The following is a 7,932-nucleotide window of genomic DNA, read 5'->3' on the forward strand; positions in this document are numbered from 1 at the left end:
TGAGAAGGGAGGACAGGGGTGAGGCTGGAAAGAAGCAACCTGTAATGATGCTCAGAACGAGGCCAAAAACGAGGAGAGAGGCAGAAAAAGACCCCAGAGGAGAAACACCTCCTGCTTCCTCCTCCCTCTCCCCCCTCCATCTCTCCAGCATCCTCGGAGAAGAGTAAATGAAAATGTGGCAGAAGAGCCTGGTTTACTTTTCCAGAGCTTTCCACTGACCCTCGCTCAGGCCATCCCGATGGAAAATCACTCTGTGGCCTTCCTGCGCCTTTTCTACTTGGCTAGTTTCTGAGATTTTCCAGCCCTGTGAGCAGTGGAATTGCATGTGCAGTGTTTGTGCAGCAGGAAGAAAATAGGAGAGTGATGAGGCAGAGAGCACCTGGACAGGTGCAGGGAAGCTGCCTCGAGGGGTGACCCTGAGCTGAGACCTGAGCTGAGCAGAGGTCAGCTGTGGGAGGTTCGGCAGGACTGTTCAGCCAGAGGAACAGAAAGTACAAGCTAGTTGGGCACAGGGTGGTAGGGAGGGAGGTTTCATGTGTTTAAACAATAGGCAGAAGCTTAATGTGGTGGGACATGTGGAGCAAGGGAGAGCATAATATGACATCCACAAGGTGGCAAAGGTGAGACCCAGGATCTCGTCGGCCCGGTGAGCAGTTGAGATTGCATTAATCGTGTCTATTAGGTTGAAACAAGATAAAAACAGGATACCCAGTGAAATTTGAATTTCTGGTTAGTATGTCCCCAAACTAAAAACTAAAAAATAATTATCCATGGATTATCTGGAATTCAAATTTTACTCGGCATCCTGTATTGTTATTTGCTAAATGTATTTCCAAGCCCTATTTGGAATGCTTTAGAGGGTAAAGTGATGGAGTGACGATCTGATCTGATTCATACCCTATTGGTATTGTTTGGCCCACCATGGGGCTCATGGGAAGTGGTGGGGCAGGAGAAGTGGGGATGGCAGAAGATTAGGAGGGAGGAGAGGCTGCTGGACCAGCCCGGTAGCGAGGAGGCGGCCAAGCAGGTGGGCATGCACTCACCACAGAGGAAGCCCGAGGCGCATCCCCTCCGGATCTGCTGCCTGAACACGTGGGCAGAGGAAATGCCACTGCTCCCGCCAGCCCCAGGCTGCAGGAGCCCTTCATCAGCTGCAGCACCTCTGGGTTAACAAAACTCGCTGAGACACCTGGAGCATGAGAAGCCTTGTGACATCCAGCAGCTCGCCTGGCGACCACGTTTGATGGCTCTCTGGGTAGACTCAGAATGAGTGTGGCAGGAGAGGAGGAATTCCCAGAACTCACACATGAGTGCCAGTAGATTAACCACATTACAAAATGTGACGTGTGCTCACACCTGTGCAGGGAGTGCAGGGGTGGCCGTGACCCAGGTCCGTGGATAGTCTGGAGAACGGCTGTCCTGGGGAGAAACTTTGGTGAAGGCCAGCAGGCTGGCCATGCAGTGACCTGGGCGTCCCAAGGCGTTGTCAGCGGGTGGCTCTATCACACATTCGTCTGAATGCCAATGGCTTCTGTTTATCCAACCGCCCCAATGGCACACGGCATTATTTCTTTGGGGGAGTTTCAGGGAAAACTTTGGGCCTTTGGCTTTAATCTCTTGGTGACACTTGCTGCCTGCAAGGCCCCAAGAATGGTGTCTCTCCACTGCCACCTGAGCAGTGACTTAGGTCAAGGTTGAGGTAGGCCAGTGGCCTTGGGATGCAGCCTCCAGTTGCCAGAACATGCCAGGCAGTGCCTACTGAGGTGCAGCGACACCATGTCCGGTGCACTACAGGGCAAATGCTCCCTCGTCCTTCCGTGTCCTGCCTTGTCACTGGGCCCCAAAGCAGCACAGGCTGTCACCTGGAAAACAGTTCCTTCTGCTCTGTCTGGAGCCTCTCCCCACTGGCCTGGGGCTCCAATCTGGGTGACCAGCCATACAGCTACTCACAGCCCTTTGCGGAGGCACCTTCCCTCCCTGCAAATAAGCTTATGCAAATAGACACCTTGCCGGCTTATCAGACACGCCCACTGTGTTTGGCCCCACCTGGCTCTGGCTACAGTACAGCAAATTCTTCCATTTGTTCAGGATTTTATTATTTACATATTATCCTGTATTTGTTTCCTGTGACTGCTGTAAGACATTTCCACAAACTGTGAGGCCTGCAATATTGTTGTGCGGGAGACCCTGCTCGCTGCGCCATTTGTCCTGCGGGACGACCTGCAGGGTCTCTGGTCCCGCTCCCCACATAAGAAAGCAGGACATGGCGACGCCAAAAAGGAACACCCACGGAGCCATAGGTAGGGAAGTCATATCACTGTATTCTCGCTGGCGGCATCCGCCTCTCTGCAATCCGCTCTTGCTAGCTCAGCCACCATCTTCTTGCTAGTTCCCATTTTTTCTGCCAGCGTAGCCACAGCAGTTATATTAGTGGCCAATAGCTCACTGGTTACAGCCGACGGCCAACTAGCCACAGCTGACGGCCATCTACTACCTGAGCCTGGAAACTGCTCTCTGGGGCTCTGTCCCCACAAAATATGCACATTTGTCATCTTACAGTTCTGGAAGCCGGAAGTCCGAAACTGTCCCACTGGGCTGAAGTCATGGTGTCGGCAGGGCTGGTTCCTTCTGAGGGATCCAGGGGAGAGTCTGTTCCTGCATCCTCTAGCTTCTAGAGAGTGCTGGCATTCTCTGGCTTGTGGTCACATCACCCCAGTCTCTGCTTCCATACTCTCATCACCTTCTGCCTCTCCGATCTGCTGCCTTCTTCTTCTAAGGACCCCATGACTACATCAGGCCCACCTGGATAATCCAAGCTACTCTTCCCATCTCAAAACCCTTAATTGCATTACACCTGCAAAGTCCCTTTTGCCTTGAAGGTAACATTCACAGGTTCTGGGGATTAGGACATGGACAACTTTGGGGCCATTATTCTGGCTACCACACATCCCCATTCATCCCCTCATTTTGTCTTCACAATGACTCTGTGGATGAGAAACCAAAGCTCAGGAAGGTTAGGCCATCTGCCGAAAGTCACACAGCTAGGAAGTTGTAGGGAAGGGGAGGTGGAGCAGAGGTCTGTGTGATTCTGACCGAACTGAGCAGATTATATCACAGAGTAAGAGGAGGACGAGTCATCTGCAGTGTGACAAACGTCTGCAGTTTTTCTCTCCGTGATTTCTGCTCGTCCACATGCCCAGCAGGCCTTTGTTCCTCTCCTTTCTTTCAAGGGGTAAGAGTTGAGTGTCTGAGCACAAAAGGAACACCTGCAGACTGTCCTAGTTTAAGGAGTGACCCACATTAGAATAAAGAGCTAAGCAGGCCACAGCTGGGCCCCGGTCTTTATGGCAGTTCAAGGATTGCCCAAACAGTGTGCACAAATGCAGCTTGGTAAATGATTTTCTCAATTAACCCATGAGTTCATGAACTTCCTGTTACTTAAGGAGTGGCTCCTTATCCCGGGGATCTTCCACCTTGATTCAACAGCCAGGAAAAGGGGAAAGAAATGGGCCTCATCTCTTTGGTTCTGAACCAGCACAAAAAGACTCTAGAACAACATTATTTTGTTTTAAATAAGGCACTGTAGATTCAATATTTAGTTGGTGTTGAGCGGGACAGCAGGCGTCATTCCCTCCCTGGGTATCTCAAGGGCACATAAAGGAACAGTCGCACCTGCATGGAATGAAACGTGCTCAGGCCATAGTAAGACACTGAGTGACTCAAGCAGAGCTTGTTGGGGAAGCCACGCCGTTGGCCGTGCTGTTCAGTGATGCAGAGATTAAAGCCAAGTTAATCACTGTGTTCCAGACTCACTGAGCCCTTTCTGGGGCGCCAGGCCAACACATGACAACTCCCCTGCTGCCAGCTGCAGTCTCATGTGTGACACCTGGCTTCCTACTGGTTTTTCTTGATGTTGCACCCAAACGTCCCTCTCAGTAAGGGAGTCTAGGAGTAAAGAGTTGAGTGTCCCTTTTACTCAGGTCCCTTTATTTGGGTGAGAAATGGGTCAGGGGAAGATGTCTCTGGGTGACCAAGAAACCAGGAAAGCCTGTTCAGTGAAATAAAGGTGGGAGCTACCTTTGCTGCAATTCACATCAGCTCTGAGAGTGGTTTGACCTGCCTCTCAAATGGGTCAGCCACTGGCTGGTGGGAAGTGACTGGGACAGAGAGGAGCAGAAAGGCTCATGACCACTGGTCAGAAGATTAAGTGTTAACACCCACTTTTAGAGAACATGTAACAATATCGAATGGAAGTGGCACATGCCTTTGGACCCATTAATTTCATATTAAAATATATTTAAAATATGCATATTTCAATGGGATCTTATGCACTTTTAGACATTGTTTTGTTTCTCTAATGAATGGTATATTCCGGAAATATTGCCACTAGAATGCTTCAACAATAACTTCTCAGTGATTTCACAGTGTACAGATATACCATATTGTATCGAATTCCTGCTGTGGGACATCTAGGATGGTGCTGATGTTATATAGTGTTATAAACAATGTTGTAAGAACACCTTTGTAGCTAAATCGTTGGCGTTTTCTGGGTTTTGTTTTTATTGGTATAAATACCTAAGGTGGATTTGTTTAATTAAAAGGTGGCAGGGTCTGTATAAAAGGGTATGTACGTATAAAAGGGTATGTATTTCAGTATCTATTCCTGGGAGATACACCTCCCCAAAACTAAGTGGCTTAAAGCAACAATTAATTATGTCTTATGATTCTAAGGGCTGACGGGAGAAATTCTTTGTGGTGTGATCCCCTTCTGGGGTCACTCCCGTGGCCGTATTCCATTTGAGGGTCCACTGGGCTGGAAGGCTTCAGGTGGCCTCACTCACGTTTCTGGCAGTTGGTGCTGGCATTCAGCTGAGGCCCTCAGTTCTCCTCCACGCGACCTTTCAGTCTCCAGCAGGCTAGTCTGGGCTGCTGCTGGCATGGTCTGAGGGTTCCCAGAGGGCAAGGGTGGAAGCTGCAAAGTCCCTGGAGTCAATACTTCAGAAGTCACATTCTACTTCTGCCACATTCTATTGGCCAAACCAAGGCCCAGGACCAGCCTACATTCTAGAGGGTGAAGAAATGGACACCATCTCGTAAGGCCAAGGGGTGTGGAGACAGGGAGGTGGGAGTCCCTGGGGCCATTATCATAATGACCTATCTCAGTAGTTTCCATCCTAAGCCCTTTGCTAATATGCTGTCAAATTGTCCTCGGGAAGGCAGCGCCAATTTACTCTGCCCCTGTCAGTATCCTTTGGGAATATTTATTTTAAAATAAACTGATGCAGCCACGTCTGGAAGAGTGCACACAATATGCGATAGCAGAGGGGTTTTCTGTCCCCTGAGGGGCTACAGTTATACCCCTGGGTGGTAACCTGGGACCTAGCATTCATGCAGGCAGTCAGGGATGGTCACTCCCTTTGGACAGAGTGGGGGCCAAGCTCTCTGTCTCTCCTAGGCTGTTTGGCACCCTTTCCACGCTGTCACTCACGCCCAAGCCCCTCATCTCTTCCAGGATCACCACAAAAGCCTCTTTAGTATCCTCTTTCCCACTGTGCCTGCCACCCACTCCTTTTGCCATATATCATCCAGAGTGACTTTTTTCAAAATGCAGATTTCATCAGGTTAGACCCACATTTAAAACTCTTCAATACTCTTGGCTGCTCTCCAGAAAAAGACCGAAATCCCTCAGGTGGCTTACAGGTCCCGGTGAGGTCCCACACACCCAGGGCTCCAGCTACTTCTCCTTGCTCTGCTCACTCTGCCTCTCGGCCTTCTTCCGCATCTTCAAAAGGTGCCAAGTCCCCTGTACCTGTTGTCTGGGTGGAATCTTTTCCCGAACCCCCAACTCCTCTTTTTATTTTTAACAGCTTTATTGAGATATAATTCACACATCATACATTTCACCCTTTAAAGTGTACAGTTCAATGGTTTTTAGCATATTCAGAGAGTTTTGCATTCCTTTTTAAGGTTGAATAATATTCCGTTATATGACTACACTGCATTTTGTTTATCCATTCATCAGTTGATGGACATTTGAGTTATTTCCACCTTTTGGCCACTATGAATAACACTGCTATGAACATTAGTGTACAAGTTTCTGTGTGGACATATGTTTTTATTTCTCTTGGGTATATAGCTAATGGAATTGCTGGATTAGAAGGTAACTCTATGTTTAATTATCTAAAGAACTGCCAGACTGTTTTCCAAAGCAACTGCCCCATTTTAAGTTTCCACCAGCAGCATATGAGGGTTCTGATTTCTGTATGCAAACCTGTTGTAATTCCACTCCTCCTTCAGTTCTCAGCCTAAGCGTCACTTCCCTGGGGAGGCCCTCACTGAGCCTTACACCCCATCCTGGGGTCTAGGTCTGCTTCTTTGCTTTATGCTTCCAGAACTGGGTTCCCTCTCCTCAGGGTGCTCAGGCATTTGCTGTGCAATTATTCCATCAACACTGTCCCTTCCCACATGCTAGGCTCCATGAGGGCAGGGCCTGGCTTGTCACCTTTGAAACCCTAACCCAAGCCCAACCCACAGCAGCTGCCCACTAGAACTCTGTGGAATGAATGAATGAGTCAGGGAACGAAAGCACAAACAATACATGACTCATTGAAAATCACAAAGCACAAAGTCTCAAAGAGGCGACGGGAGCCTTTTGTCCTATATCTACCCTGTCCAATATGGTAGCCACCAGTCATGTGTGGCCACTGAGCCCTTGAAATGTGGCCAATGTGACTGAGAAATGAAGTTGCTAATTTTATTTCATTTTATTTGGATTTAAATAACCATCAGTGCAGGTAGAAGGAGCAGGGAACAGTGGTACACCCACGACAGAACTGAGTTTGCTTCCCTGACTGTAGAACATTCCTTTCCCCCAACATGGCTTCTCCCTGCCTCTCCCAGGTGGCCTTCATCCCCTGTGTCCTGGTGGATGTACGGGGTGGTTGCAGGCTGAGCCTTAGGCATGGCTGGCCGCTGATGCCCCACTGCTCCAGGTCCTGGGGAGAGACCGAGGCCCGGTACTCTGGAGGGTCTCCACAATCAGAAGGGACCAGGCTCTTGTTCCATGGTGGATATGATACTGTTTTTATCCTGCTCCTTCTATTTGCACTATGGCTATTTAAATTTAAATATGTTAAAATGCACTAAAATTAAAATCTCAATTCTTCAGCCAAACCAGCTGCATTTCAAGTGCTCAGTGACCACACAGGCCAGTGGCTACCCCATGGACAAGGTGAATATAGGACATGTCCATCATTGCAGAAAGTTCTATTGGACAGCACTGTCCCTGCGGTTTCCCTCACAGAGGTTTCTCCCTTCTCCGTCTTCTCCAGGAGAATCTGCCCTCCCTGCCTCCAGCTCTCAAGGGCTCAGGGCCTGTGAACCAGCCTAAACCACATCCTATACCAGTCCCCAGTGTGCAAATGGCGAGTAGGACTTTCCACGGTCCCTGGGGAGCCCGCCCTTCTCCCCAGAAGTTCCCCTTCTCATCCTAGGCTTACAAGGGCGAAAACTTCCCCTCTCCTCTCTGGGCCTATAGACACACCAGTCTCCAGAAGGCAAAACCCTCTAAAGAGGAGAGATGAAAACAGTACCTCGCACTCTTTCTAATTCGGTCTCATTCTGATGAGCCCACAGGAAAATAAGGTAGTTCGTTATTCCCCCAGGTCCTCCTCCTGGCTCATACATTCAACCAACTCACTTTTGTTCTTCTCCACTCAGAATCAGAGGACTCACTGACTGCAGCTGGAAAGTCTACCAAGAGCACCTAGTTCAACCCTTTCATTTTGCAGCGGGGGCAGCAGGCCCAGACACGGAAAAGGACTTGCCCATGATCACACAGCATCTACCCTGACCTTCAACAAGTGCTAAATGACTACAAGCAGAGAGGAGGAACAGGAATACATTGTATTGAGCAGCTACTATGCATTAGGC

The sequence above is a fragment of the Rhinolophus hipposideros genome, assembly GCF_964194185.1.
Source record: "Rhinolophus hipposideros genome assembly, chromosome: 15".
Classification (NCBI taxonomy): domain Eukaryota; kingdom Metazoa; phylum Chordata; class Mammalia; order Chiroptera; family Rhinolophidae; genus Rhinolophus; species Rhinolophus hipposideros.